Below are 15,545 nucleotides of genomic sequence, written 5' to 3'. Positions count from 1 at the left end.
CTAGGAGGCCAGTGGAGGGTCTCTTGTCTCTGCTCCTGCCTTTCAAATCTGGCCGCCATCTTGGCATTTGGAGCAATTCCTTTGACTTGAGGGATTTTATGACTTCATAAATGAAATCTATGACCAACATTACATAAGAAATGATACCTCACTTGCATTATAACGCGAACTTTTTAAAAATCCACCCTCTTGTCTTTCAAAATTGACTGCCATTTTGGACTTGGGGTACCCCCTTTTGACCGGGAGACTTTTTTGACTTCATATCTGAAATCTACGACCAAAATAACATTGGAATCGACACCACACATGACACTGTATGCGTATTTTTAAAAAATCGAACTCCCAGAGGCCTTATGATGGTCGCCATTTTGAAATGTAGGCAATTTGGGGGGATGCTCCGGGATCGAACCGTAGTAAACTTTTGGTATGTTCTTCAATAGGACCTACTGAAGACGTTTACATAGGAAAAGTTTGTTACGCAATTTGTTCCGGGTTAACCCTCTTTTTTTCGGATTTATTCTCCTTGAATAACCCCCCAAAAACCCGAAAGTCGTGGATTTAAAGATATGAATTTTGGGCAATATGCACGAATAGCTATCTACTGACACTTGATTGACTAAAAATGTATAGGATATGTGTTTTCGAGCCGCAAAAGCAGCCTAACTTGACTTTTTCAGCGCCTTGACTCGAAATTCCCGCCCATAAAGCGAAAAATCGCATTTTCTCAAAAACGGCCAAACTACAGATTTCGCGGTTTATTGTTCCTCAATCAGTAGGCCTTCTAGTTGACATTTCCGCAAAAAAATCGTTTGTGGTATGTTTACTGCATTAAAAGTGTTTAAAACGTGCTGTGGAGTGTTTACAATGGTGAAATGAAAGAACCTCAAAAAGTGGGGGATGCATGGCAGATATGAGTTCCGAAGTTAAATTAGTGGTAAGAATCTTCAAATCCTTTTTGTTGGAATGGCCTTAAGAAAAACTGTTGGTGCGATCTTTACGGTAAAAATATTTTTTAAGCCAAACTCTACTCTTAATGGATACAATTTTTTTTTAAGTCACCACGTAAAACGTGAGTTTAGCCCCTATGGATCGAAACCAGTATGTTACAAATCGGAGTAATACCTGTATTCACAATGAGCTGCGGAAGAAACTATGCCTAGGAATTTCTTCACTGCTCTCTGAAGAAATTTGACAACTTTGAAAAGTCTGACAGACAACTGTGAGGACTACTGCATGCAATCGCATCGAAATTAGGGAAATGAACTGGCCATGCTGCATGCAAGAAGCAAGAAAGGCAATTATTGGAAAAGGATAGTGAAGTATAAAATAACAATATTAGAGCTTGAATAAGGATTATTATTTACAAACGATACTTGAATACAAGCTATGGAGAATCACTTAATAAAAATGCATAGGCGGAAAGACGATGCACAAAAAATTTACAAAGTTCAACTGCAGGGAAAATAAAATACAGACACTCAAATAAATCTTTTGAAAAATTAATAGGAGAACAATCCACTAATATCTGACTCTTATTATACGTAAACTTTTCCATTTGATTCGAAGAAGCCCCAACAATAAATTCAACAAATCTTTCGAAGAAGAGAGACCTATTTCCCCATCTAGAATTCCTGATAGGTAAATTGTAAATGTCATCGTTGGAATTCTTTGTCACTTTCTAGATAGAAGAATAGGACAATAAATAAATTATATTACAAGTAAAAATTATTTTTTTGGAAAAAGAAAAGGGATAAATTAACCTAAAAGAGGTTTGCCTACTTCAATTGCAAATCGACCGCTTTCACATAATTGGACTACATTTTTCAATATGGAACTACTTTTTTCGGCCCAATTTGGAACAACGTATGTGCCATGAAAAGCCTATATGGAGAGGTCAGAAATAGAAGATCCTCATCGTAAAAAGTACTTCAACTGGATCATTAATCAATTATTAGAGAATATTATCATCATCTGCGTTTGAATAATTGAGCACTTGCTTTTACAGCCCTCAGAGCAATAGCGTATAATTTTGATTTGTATCGATCTCTGTCAATAATTTTTAAATACATTTTTTAATGAGCAAAACTCTTGTCAAATGAAAAAAAAATTTGGATTGACCAAAAGAAAAAGAAGAAAAAAGCATACAAACTGGCTACAGAAAATAAGCATGAGAGCAAAGCTAGCAAAAGAGAAAAGGGCGACTTTAATCGGCAGCAGCAAGTCTTTTTCGTTTCCTTGATGGGCCTGCGTCAAGAATAACAATTAAATACTGATTAACATAAGATGAAATGTCAATCAAAAATAAGAAAAAAGGAAGGAAATATTTAAAAAAAACAAAAAGAAAAAAAATGATTCCATCAATCCAGTGCACTTGTAAAATTTTGTGGGGGAAAGAACAATAAATCGAAGAATGAAAGTGAAAAAAGTCACTACGATTTTTTGAACAAAAATGTGGCTTCTTTTTCTTTCTCAAATGACTAATCCTCGAATTCCCAAAATATCGAGGGAATGCTTCCCGATTTTCAACTTAGAACTTCGAATTTTCAGACACCAAATTCTTCTGTATCATTCTGCACAGATTCGCAAGAGACAAGGAGTATACTTTTATAAAATCCGCATATTTTTAAAACTCAATATCAATACACAATCTGAATTGACAATGCGGGCTGTCTTACGATTTTGTATAATTCATTTTGAGAAAGCACAAGTCCAGCTATAAAAAAGACTCCTAAAGTCGCCGAAAGTCCAACCCTGTTTCAGACGGGAAAATATCGCGTCAATAGATTTCATACCTTCACAAAAAGAAGAGACTACCGGGTATCTTTTCACACACATTCTTTATCTCACTTTCAGGTTGTAATCGTAACGAGAGAGGTATATGTGCTCACATTGTTATCGCTGAATGAAGGGAATATTGTTAAAAATCTTTTTTCAATTTTTTTTTAATGAATTCGCTTGTCTGCGATTTGAAGTGAACATCAGTCGTGCTGTAAAGGATTCAAGGTCGTTGAAACACAGATTTGTTGCCTCACATAACGTCAAAAGCTTCAAGCTAATGAGAAGTAAGCTTTTCAAGACTTCAATTTTATGCCAGATTCTTTCAGTCAAAAAGGATGCTTTGAGATTTTTGAAGCTTGGCGATATATGATCAGGATATACCTATTTTCAAGGCAAATCCTGGATCTCGCAACAGCCCTTTTGAATTAAAGCACCTTGGTGCATATTTTGACATTCTGTAAGGTAAATATTCTTTTATATCATTTTATATTACATATTAATGGCTAGGAAACAATACCGCTCATCTGCAAACTGACGATTTTTCAAGACGAAGAAAAAACTTAGCCACTTTAGTAATTTTAAGGTTGGATTTGCAATTTTTTTTTACACGTTTCAGCGTCATTACAGTGCTCTCATGCAAAATTGGAAACGGCCGAAGACATTAGCTTCCATATTATATCCTGTAGAATGCGGCAAAGTTGCTGACTCATTTTCGCCAAAAATGTCAGTTAAGCGCTTTTGTTCCAAAGCCCTCCGTATTCAATTATTTGTAAAAGGGTCTCAGTTGGGATATTTCCTATACTTAAAGACTCCAACTGCTAAATAATAAGTTAAGCTGAAGTTTTCAGGTGAAATAAGCATTTAAAATTAGGTGCCAATCTTTATAGACATATTGAAACAGGCAGAGGTAATTTTTGGCCACTCTTTGTAAAACTTAAGATAAGAAAGTTTTTAGCCACTGTTTGTATTTTGGATATCTTCCACAAATAATTAGACAAGTGTTACTAAAAAGTGGCATGAGAACTTGGGACCACTACAAAAGCTATGTAATATAATCTCTACAATCGCTTGAAAATCAACCTACTCAGGCAAAAGAAGGAATGCCAATCTGATACTTCAGTAGTCTGTACAAACAGTGGCAGGAACAGCATAGAAGTGGTGACCTGCCTTGCAGTTGCATACATGATGCTGTGTATGTTTTTCTTTTTTTCATTTTCATCCTACAAGCATTTCTCACATGATTCTAGGTGAGAATGTACTGAAGAGTTCACCGAAAAGACATAGCAAAATATTAAAAAACAAAAAAAAGTCCACGTTGAGTATTCAGAACTACTGTGCCCAAAAATCGGTGAATGTATGAAATGTATCTCAGGAAAGTTTCTCTGGGAGTTTCAGGATAAAAAAGCTGAACGATCTTATTCCTTTGTCTGTTGCACACTTGACTCTGAACAATTACGTCAATATTAACCTTAGCATTCATGTATGATGAGTTTCCTCACAGAAAGGCAGAGAGGGCAATAGTTCCACAGCCTCTCCTTAAACACTTCAGGTGGACACTTATTTGAATTTGCAGATTTGAAGCAAACAAAGCAAAAGGTTCCTTCTTTTACAGCACTTTTCATTTTTTGCTTCTGGACCTTCTGTATCCTCCACCACAACTTTTACCTCTTCTCTCTCCATCCAATTTTTTATCATTATACTAAACGTAGCTTTGATAATAGCAGCAGCGTTTGGATCTTCTTCTCCGTTTCTTTGCAACTATTTGCTATCTTTTCGAGCTTTTCACAGAACTTCCACAGCTCCTCCCAAATCTCCTGTTTTCTAGCCGTCTCGGCCGTTTCGTTGACCACATTTTTCTCCATCTGCGTTTTATTTTTTATTTCCTCCCTACTGAATTTCTCACTCTTTTTCCTCAAGACTTCCAATTTCTTGCTTATATTTTTTTGCTGTTCTTGGTTGTCTCCGGCTGTTTCTCTGTTGTGTTCTCTATTTTATTTTAATTCAGGCAGTAAACTGGCGCTAAAATCGCCCTTAAGAATTTTATGGAAGCCAAAAAGTAGCTCCTTTTGACCTAGAAACATCTCTTAAGTTTCAAATCTTTAGCTCAATTAGGTAAAAAGTTAGAGAAGAAGGGGACTATATGGACACCCAGTATGTACACTATACAGTCATTTACTTAATAATAAGATGCCAATCTAGGCAATTGGCAGGAGAGAAGCCTTGTTTAAAATGTTGAACAAAAGAATTGACTACACAGCTCCCCCAAGGCCCAATTTTAAAATTCGGGGTTCCCCTTCAAATAGCAAATTGATGACATCCAATTTGATGAGTGGAACAAAATTTTACCCTTAGTGATCCCCAAGAGTTCAAATTGGACCGAGTTTAACAGAAAGGAACCAAGCCACATCAGCTATTGCCAAATTTAATCGGGCAATTTAATTTTTTACATGAAAACGGTTGTGCGGATTTTAGTGCAAATTTTAGTGAAATTTTTCCATGATACAAAGCAAATTCCTTGAAATTCTCAAAGGAATCCGCACGAGCGTTCTCTCGTAAAAAATAAAATTCCCCTGTTAAATTTGGCAATGGCTGATGTGGCTTGGTTCCTTTCTGTTTAACGCGGTCCAATTGACCCACCCCAACACCCAAAGTAACTTTCCAAAGAGGGAAGCGGTGCCACGTTCAAACATTGCTCTTTGGTCGCAATACTGACGTAGATTCTCCAGAAAAACGTGATTTCCTAGCTTAATTGACACCAAGGAACCTGAATTTAATGGTCCCATAGCTCCGCTGACCTTTTTTGGTGGCAATTAACCTAGGATACCACGTTTTTCTGGAGAATCAAAGACACCTTTGTGACCTAAGAGCAATTTTTGGGGAAGCACCACCTCTCTGTTAGAAAGTTACTTTTGGGCGGTGGGTGGGTCAATGTGAACTCTTATAGATCACTTAAAGTTTAATTTTGCTCTGCTCTTCAATTTGGATGCAATCTATTTGCAATTTGGAAAGGAATCCTGAATTTTAAAATTGGGCCCCCCCTTAAACGGAGGCTAGGGGGGCTTTGGGACCATGAAATTCGGATTCCTCTGGGTCGATCAACTGCAATACCATCTTTTTCCGGAGAATCTATGACAATTTAGGGACCTAAGAGAAATTATGGAGGGGTATGCCCAGGTACTGTCTCCCTCTTCAGAAGGTCATTTTTGGGCCTGAGGTGGGCCGATTTTGGATTTGTAGGGAACAACTACACCCTAGGGACAGCTGCCATTTGGGGGAGGGGGGGCGGCATTTTTGGGGGGAAAAAGTAGTCCTTAGTTGGAAAATAGCCGTTGATATCCTGGAGATTTTTAAGAGCTTTCATTTGAGACCTAATGAAAGACTTTTAGATCAAAATTTTTCAAGATATCGCTGAGCCGGATTTGCTCCTTTAACGGAGAAAGGGGGTGGGTTTGTGTGCCCCTTGGGGTAGGGCTTTTTTCACAGCTATTCTACACCCAAATGATAAAAAAAAATAAAAATAAAAATAAAACGGCAGCTGGCAATTTTTTCCTCTATTTGCTAAATTTCCATATAGTGTTCCTGTACTATTCTGCCGTGCTAGGGAAGAACGCCGTATGAACCATTAGATTCAAACTGAGATATTTACATTCCAAATCTACAGCATGCCTCTCTGCGAGGTTTGAGAATTGTACGTTTTAGTCTTCTCCTACGGACAGCTTGATCCCTTGGCTGTTCATTACCGCTTAGATCATTTGCAACGAGATACTGACTTCCCAGAAAATCACAAAAGAATGAGGGTGTGTCAGACTCACAGCAAACTGCCTGTGCAGTCAGGGTCCTTTCACTGCACCGATTTTGCCGTGTGTCCACTGTAGCGCCGAGGACGAGCTTTCAACGCTACAGGCTGGAAAAAGGGTTTCGCTTCTTTTCGTTTCCGTGAGGTTTATTTTTGCAATAATCAATTCACCTATAACCACAGTCATTACCCTTTGGAAAATTTCTAAAACTCCATAGAGCAGGGAAATTGTCGCAAAGAACCAAAAAAGCTCGTTCTCAGAGGAAAATCGACTTTTCGGGAAAATGAGGGGTGATAGGAAAAATCTATGGTCATTTTCGGGTTTAGCAAGTCAAAATACATAAGAATCGACATATCACACATTGAGAACATTTTTAAAATGTATTTTATACAAACTTTGAGTCCGAGAAAGGTTTTACACAAAAGACTTGGAAAAATTGGCATTATCGGAGAACCGGAGGGTGATAAAAAAAAACTGAGGTCATATTCGATTTTAACAGCTTGGAACACATAAGAACCACTCTACTGCGGGTCCAGGAAAATGTACCAAAATGAATGGAGATGTTGCATGTGTGAGGAATTTGCGATTTGACAATTGAATCTTATGTAAAAGTTCGCGAGAAACACGATAGTGCCAATGGTTTTCTCTGAAATCAACTCCCAAGCTCAAAAAAGGCTCTCAAAGTGAGGCCAAAATGGAGGGAATATCCCACCCTACCCTGAGAGTCCACCTCACCATCAAGACAAACTCTCCATGCAAAGATAGGGAGCAAATACATTGACAGGGCTGCCACTTTATTTGGGGACTCCAAAACTGAAAACACGGCAACCCTGCTAATGTATTTGCTCCCTATCTTTGCATGGAGAGTTTGTCTTCATGTAGACGTGGACTCTCAGGGTAAGGTGGGATATCCCCTCCATTTTGGCCTCACTTTGAGAGCTTTTGTTGAGCTTGGGAGATGATTTCAGAGAAAACCAGTGGCACCATCGTGTTTCTGGCGAACTTTTACCTAAGCATCAATTGTCAAATCACAAATCCCTCACACATGCAACATCTCCATTGCATGCATAACAAATGTACATCAAATTTGCTCATTTTCCCGGGAAAAAGTAGCTGTTTCGGAAAAATTAAAAGTGATAGGGAAAAACGAAGGTTCTTTTCGGACTAAGCGACTCAAAATACGAGGGTCATCCAAAAAGTAAGGTTCCCTACCTTATATCTTCCACGCGAGACAAGATAAATCAAATCGGTAAAAAATTACATATTAGGCATACTCTAAGCTTTAAAACAAGCTCAAGTTTTTGAAAATCGGTCGAAGGATTCGCAAGTAAACTTACTTTCACAGAGACGACCTCCTGTCGGCGCGTGCCCACCTCCGGGGTCAGGATGCGCGGAGAGTCGATTATTGAAGACTCGGGTTATCGCCTCTATACATCACATCAACAAGGAATCTTAAAGTTTTCATTGAGTAGGCCTTACCTTACTTTTTGACGTAGTCTCCACATCTTTTTTGACATTTCTGGTATCATTACAGCAGCTTCTTGATGCCTTCCGCGAAGAAGCTTTCGCCTTGACTCCAAAACCAGTCATTGACAGCGATCTGCACTTCCAAATCAGTTGCTTCGCATAGGGAAATTTTCCCCCAATCCTTCAAACTCTCTTACTTTAGCTTCATGTGACTTTCATTTGTTCCTGAGCGGAAAAACTTCCACGATGGAAGCGATTTTCAACCGATTCAGAGGTACAGATAGCTGTCAATGACTGGTTTTAGAGTCAAGGCAAAAGCTTCTATACCCGGAGGGCATCAAGAAGAGCTGAGGAGGCTGTAATGATACCAGAAATGTCAAAAAAAGATGTGGAGACTACGTCAAAAAGTAAGGTAAGGCCTACTCAATGAAAACTTTAAGATTCCTTGTTGATGTGATGTATAGAGGCGATAACCCGAGTCTTCAATAATCGACTCTCCGCGCATCCTGACCCCGGAGGTGGGCACGCGCCGACAGGAGGTCGTCTCTGTAAAAGTAAGTTTACTTGCGTATCCTTCGACCGATTTTCAAAAACTTGAGCTTGTTTTAAAGCTCAGAGTGTGCCTGATATGTGATTTTTTACCGATTTAATTTATTTTGTATCGCTCGGAAGATACAAGGTAGGGAACCTTACTTTTTGGATGACCCTCGTACATCAGAATCATTTAACTTAGTACCTGAGAAAAATTTTACCTACATGCTGCGGGGGTCAACAGTCGCAAAAACAACAAAGATGCATGGAATATTCCACATTTCGATGTACCGAGATGCACTCCGAAAAAAGTTAAATTCGACCGTTAGGGGACAGAAAGCGACATTTAAATTGGTATCACTTAAAACTTAAGGATACGTAGAATAAGATTTTGCAATTCTGAAAACATTAACTAGAATTTAAAAAAATGTAGAGCTTCTGAAAAATTACAAATTTCACTGATTTCTTTCATTTTTTGGCGTATGTTTGTAGCATTCAAAAGCATACAAATTTCGGCTCAAAATTGATGAAACTAGGTAAAAAGGACGTCAATTGCCATCAGGTAGATCTATGTTACCCTAAAATTCACGTAGATGAGGCGTAACTTTGTGAAATAAACACCTTGTGACGCACAACTGAATGCAGCCACTAATTAGCTAATGAAGACCTGTTGCTCGCTCTTTTGTTAAGGTCCGTCACAGTCTTATAAATCATTATCAGTGATGAAAACTCAGGTGACGATCCCTGAAGGTACATACGATAAAACGATGGTGCCAAACTTTTAATTTTGTGCACCTTCAAAATTTGAATAAAGTTCCGTTAAATACGGCCTGTGGACCATAGTTCGGCGCGTTACGGGGTGCGGGTGGGGGGGGGGGAGTCTCTGCCCAGCAGCCGGTGGAGGACGGGCGTCGCGTCGCGGTGCCGCCGGGCGGGGAGCGATCGGTGGGCCTGCGCGGCGTGTCGCGCGGTTGGAGGAATTCCAGGCACGAATTTTGTACACGCTAAGAGCGTAATATAATGATATATAAAACGACAACAACAACAATGTACATACATGCATATACAAACAACAACAACAACAGCATACCTTTGTACCATACTTTCAAAATTTTCTCATCAAATCCCTCCCTTTTTTTAACGAGATAATCTCAAAATGTATTCTTTCCTAGTCCTTTCTTTTAATTTTTTGTACTTCTCTTTTTTCATCTCTACTGTAAGGTGTTAATGACCCAGTTATGTTGAACACCTTTAAATAAATGCATCAAACAACAACAACAACAACAACAACAACAACAACAACAACAACAACAACAACAACAACAACAACAACAACAACAACGACGACAACGACGACGACGACAACGACGACGACAACGACGACGACAACATACATACATACATAAATACATCAAACAACAACATAGTGACAGATCTACGCCATCGCCGAAGTGTGCGACCAACTGGTCAACCGATTTTGATCGCGAAGGCTGACTTGACTTTTGAGAGCGAGAACTTGACTTTTATCATTCCTTCTTTAGCTTAGCTAAGACAATTCTCCCCCGACAATTTCTTTCACTCATGAGATTTTGACGCTTGCTACCAATAATCATCTGTAGAACCTTGTCTCCACAGAACATTTCCATGGGATTTGTCCCAAGTCCGAATCGCAGGAATGAAACTTTTGGGATTTTTCTCAAAGACTGTCCCCAGAGGACGAGACTCGCACGTTCCTGCGCCAAGTTTGCACGGGAAGATGGATTAGTGAAAATTAAGTATTTAACTAGGATTACGATAGCACGTAAAACGGGAAAACGAAAGACAAATAGACGAATTAATTTAATTAAACAAGTACGAACGATCGGGTAAATAACAAAATGTCGCACAACTCGCTTTCACTTCTTCTACTTCAACTCGGTCTTAGGGGTACACGGACCACGGATCATACTTGGTACTTGGGAATATTGTTGTGTAACTCAATATTTTTTCCGACTTCGTAAAAGGGATTTTGCACTGGAACGAATTCCGAGCAATGTCTCGTGGAGACAAGGCCTGAAATGCCAGGGCGGCGCTTTGCGAGCCCCACCCCCCCCCCCCTTTCACTGCGATTGTCACTTACGGTAGTTTTTTCCTTTTTCTCTTTTTGTGCCTATGCTTTCCTGGATAAATTCTCAAAAACAATATCTTTAGTACTTATTCATAGGGTGCTCTAAAAACACTGCACACTTCTCGTTTTTGAAGTGGATCGCATTGCAACCCTCTCTCTTGAACACTATCCTCCGCAGCATCGGCTGCTGGATATATGCTTCTAGAAGTGTGATTTTGTTGATCCTGCTGACCAGGAACTCTGCCATCCTATAGTCAGAAGGTTCGATCCTGACGGCTGAGACCCTGACGCGTGACCAGTTTGTAATGGTCAGACCATCTTCCTTGGCGAGGTTTATGAATTCCTTAAGCTTTTGCTTAACATTCTTGGCAGCCTTATAACCAGTTGAGTCTGCAGTGCTGGAAGGGGTCGGGACTGTGTCGCGCGTCCAGATCGCGGCTGGATCTGGGACCATTGTATCCGCCCTCCTTTCTGGCAGGCTGCAAATTTGAGGTGGAGAACAGGTTCTTGCCTGCCTCTTTCGCCTACCGAGTACTTGTGTCCAGGGCACCTCTGTTATCTTGGCTATGGGAGTTTTGGGCCCGGTCACTTTGACTCTTTCCGACTGTGAGAAGTTGCTGACGCTGGCATCACTGTTTGCACCCGCTTTCCTTCTCTTCTGGTTCTTTTTCTTCCGCTTCCTTTTTTGCACGGGGCCCGAATCGCGAGTAGAATTACATGAGTCCGATTTAACCGGTGTAGGTCCATTCTTTTGCAAGAACCTGTCCACCAGCCTTAACTTTTTTATTGTCTTACATGTTTTTTGGTATGTTTGGGTGACACTCCTGGCGCTTCACTTCAAGGATACCCTGCCACTCCCATCACTCCTGAAATCTATCAGGTCTACCGACGTTTATCGCGGCTTGTCTTTTATAGCCGATGCAGCCGTCTTTTTCCTTTAAGTTAGCATGCCGGTACTACGACCTTTACAATCAGGATATATGTCTGTCATCGTTTTACAGATCTTAGTTAGAACACTACTTTTGTTTTTTAAGCGTTCTGTCAATGTGATCTCGGGCAGTAACCAGCCGATTAGAGACAATTTTTGCAATTTTCTTTGTCAATGTTGTCTCCAGCGTTTCAGATTGCTTCGTTAGGGAGCAGCTTGGGAACACCACATGACCCGCATTTAAGTTTTCTTCAGTGCTCATTTCCATTTATTGAAGGGTTTAGAGGACTACCTCCGTGGTTCGGGCCGGGGAGGTTGTGCCGTCCGAGTTAGGGCTACCGGAGGGAATTAATGTTGATTTAAATGCAGGGGCAGGTAGTGCATTCCCTCTGGATTCAGTGCTTTTCCTTCGCCTTGTGAGCTGTGTGGTCGGCCGCGCTGAAAACTGGTGTTTCATTTGGCGTATCTTTCTCTCCTTTATTAGTCACTGCTCTTCTTGGGGTTTTCGTACAGGAGAGACTATCAGGAAAGATATCAGTTACGGTTCTGCATATTCTAGTTATCTCATTATTCGCATACTTCTTATTTTTCTAGAGATTCTCACCAATTTTATCTTGAACTGCAGGTGGCTGGTTCGAGACAATTTTCGCTATTTTTCCTGTCATTGCTATCTTCAGCTGCTCGAATTGTTTGTCCAGGGATTGACTCAGTGGAACTTCGGGTTCCCAGTTTGTCGCCAGGAGGGGTTGGGACATACCCTCCACATCTAGTGAGAAAAAGGAGCCCGTTTCAAACCTATTCGTACGTTCATAAACGGGCTTCTTCGCTGCCAGCTTTGGCCCAGCGGACCCTATCTCTGACTCAACCTCTGCCTCGGGAGGAGAAGGAGGCGGCTTTGGTGGCGCTTCCGGTGACTTCCTGAACAGAAGGACACCAGTGCTTAGCACCTCCGCCGCTCCTTCCTCTAGACGCTGTGTAGTCTTCTCCAGTTTCTCTCGTCTTTCTGCTCTTGTCAGGCGGGAGTCGACAGGCTTTCTCTACCCTACATTCCCCTCCTTCGATTTGAGGGTCCTTAACTTGGGGCCTCTTGGCCGGACACTCCCAAAGGGCAAGATCCTGCACACCGTGGATTTTCTTTCGTGTGCAGGCAATTTAGCAATCATTTGGATTACTTCTTTTCTGATTCGGAGGACGTCCGTTCGTAAACCTCTTACGACATCTAATTCATTCAAGACCTCTCTGCATTGTTGCTCCATTTTAAATATGATAGTCTTTATTTTTTTTTTTGGTGCGTTTTATTTGTTGACTTCCTCTTTGCCATTATATCAAATATTTGCTCAAGTTCTTACATTTCTTCGAAGAAATTACCTACTCTTGTTAGGGGGGCTGAATCGCTGGTCTTCTCCTGGGGTTTTGACCAGTCGGAGTCTTGGTTCAGTTCTTTTGCATTCCCATCTTCACCTTTTCCCTCTACCTGCAAGGATGGTGATGGGGTTTATAACTCAACTCCTTTAATTGCCTCTTCAGAGTCCTCCTCACCAAGGGAGTTTGATATTTCCGACTTGAAAAGTTGGCATGGAAACCGCTAACAAAATGTCATATGTTTGCATGGAACCTCAGTCAATCAGATTAGAGTTTACATTCGCATGAGCAATTCTCACATTCACAATTTAAGCCGACCATGAGAAAAAGCAACAATTATCCTCTCTATTCTAATGAAATCATTTTTAAGACGGTCGATGGATGGGGTGAGGAAGGAGAGTAACACTGTCTAAAGGTTGAATTCCAAAGAAGGAATCAAAATTCAGCATAAGAGGGAAGTCATGAAGAATATTGTTTGGAGGGAAATTTGCCTTTGATACATAGTTTCGTTATTCAATTAGAATTATATGCTCATTAACCGCCAACGGGCGATTTAGATAATTTCGCAGGACACAAAGCAGTTTTCAAAGGCCCGCGTAGAGGCCTGGGGGCCGACCCCCTGGCCTTTATATGAATGTCTTTCATTCCAAAGTAAGAGGTTTTCACTGAAAAATTCCTACGAAAATAATAACGAATAACGAAATTCTGCTCTTTCTTCATGTCAGCATTTGTCATGAACATGAGAAATTCCCGCATGACTGTTAACTCTATCATCGGTTTCATGATAACTTTTCCTAAGTGTCACACTATTGCCACTTGCACTCTCTCTGTTGCCAACTCAATTCTGTTGCATTCTTTCTTCCTGAGAAAGTTTTGATTCTTTACATTCTCCTCTACAGCTTTTTCATTGAACACCCTGACGAAGAAATGCCAGGGTCACCCACAACACATCCTCTTAACAATTCTGTAACTCTGACTATTCTCAAGTTAGAAACCTGCACAAAGTCTTGTTTCAGTGCGGCAAATTCGAGCCAGAGCATTGTGCAAACTGCATGTCCATAGCTTCTACTGCTCCTTCAAAAACAGGAAGCGTGCAGTACTTTTGGGACACCAGACTTATTGGACTAAGAAAAAAAAGAGATTAAAGGGGTACGTGCAAAACGGGCCAATTCACGCTCGTGTCGGATACCATCGAAACTTATCCTATTCATTCATCTAACAATGCCCCATGTTTTCCCAAAGTTTCAAGTCCCCAAAAAATTTTTGGGGGAAGTGGCGGGGGGTGAAAGTTGAAAATCCGCGAAATCTTCGCAAATTTTTTACTCAAAAACTACTGGATATTTCGAAGCGCGGTTTAAACGAGCGTTTTCAGCGGGAAAAGAGCTTTCAGAAAATGTATACTATCATAGGGTTTTGTCGACTTAAGCTCGAGTTAGCGCCTCCGAAGCGCCGGAACGCTAAAAAATGACCCGCTTTTTTTCACGTTCGGGCCGATCCCCAAAATAGCCCATTTTTCATTTCTTTGAAAAACTGATATGTTGTTCCTGACTCTCTATGGCACCCATATGACTTTACCGGATCCTAGGGAAATGTTTTGTTCGCGAGTTTTAAGCGCGGAAAGGAGCGAAGGTCGGGAAAATCAGTTACTTTAAACTGCGCGCGGCGACGGATAAGAAGACATATGGCAACAATGCGAGGTCGACAGAAGAGTGTGATTCGCTGAACTGAACAGGAGGGGACGTTCTCCTTCTAACCCATGCGACGCGCAGAGTTCAAAATAGCCGATTTTCCCGACCTTCGCTCCTTTCCGCGCTTAAAACTCGCGAATAAAACATTTCCCTAGGATACGGTAAAGTCATATGGGTGCCATAGAGAGTCAGGAACAACATATCAGTTTTTCAAAGAAATTAAAATGGGCTACTTTGGGGATCGGCCCGAACGTGAGAAAAAGCGGGTCATTTTTTAGCGTTCCGGCGCTTCGGAGGCGCTAACTGGAGTTTCAGTCGACAAAACCCTATGATATTATATTTTCTGAAAGCTCTTTTCCCGCTGAAAACGCTCGTTTAAATCGCGTTTCGAAATATCCAGTAGTTTTTGAGTAAAAAATTCGCGAAGATTTCGCGGATTTTCAACTTTCACCCCCCGCCACTTCCCCCAAACATTTTTTGGGGACTTGAAACTTTGGGAAAACATGGGGCATTGTTAGATGAATGAATAGGGAAAGTTTCAATAGTACCCGACACGAGCGTGAAATGGCCCGTTTTGCACGTACCCCTTTTGACTTACTGTTTTTATCGAGAGGGTAAAAACGAGAGAAATGGTTCTTTAAATTTATGAAGGGACCACTTTTTTCAATGAGTGAAAATTGACAAAAAAAAAACTGTCCGACTTGCTTCAGAAAAAATAATAATATTTTAAAGATTAAAAACAATTGAAATTTTGAGAGGTAATTTTTAATTATTTGAAAGAAGGGGAAAACCTTAAAAATTCTGCCGACTCTGTTCCAAAAATTCTACAAAAAAGAATATAATTAACTCCTGACAAATTGGATCCCATGACTAAGTAAGTGGATAAA

The 15,545-nt window shown here is 40.5% G+C and overlaps 1 protein-coding gene across 4 annotated transcripts in view; it reads right to left on the bottom strand.

The window, feature by feature from the left end:
* The window catches only part of nudE (Nuclear distribution protein nudE), a 98,574-nt gene that overhangs the window by 40,001 nt on the left and 43,028 nt on the right, over positions 1-15,545 (bottom strand). Inside the window, exon 6 of one of the 4 annotated variants that reach the window (XR_011899197.1) lies at positions 1,123-1,272. The exons of the other annotated variants lie outside the window; for them this stretch is intronic. The gene's annotated coding sequence lies outside the window, so the exon portion shown is untranslated. The remainder of the gene's footprint in view (positions 1-1,122; positions 1,273-15,545) is intronic. 4 annotated transcript variants of the gene reach the window in all.

Source organism: Bemisia tabaci, chromosome 2 (genome assembly GCF_918797505.1).
Source record: "Bemisia tabaci chromosome 2, PGI_BMITA_v3".
NCBI classification, from domain to species: domain Eukaryota; kingdom Metazoa; phylum Arthropoda; class Insecta; order Hemiptera; family Aleyrodidae; genus Bemisia; species Bemisia tabaci.
Note: the sequence above shows the minus strand (reverse complement) of the source record. Positions and strands in the feature narration are given on the sequence as shown.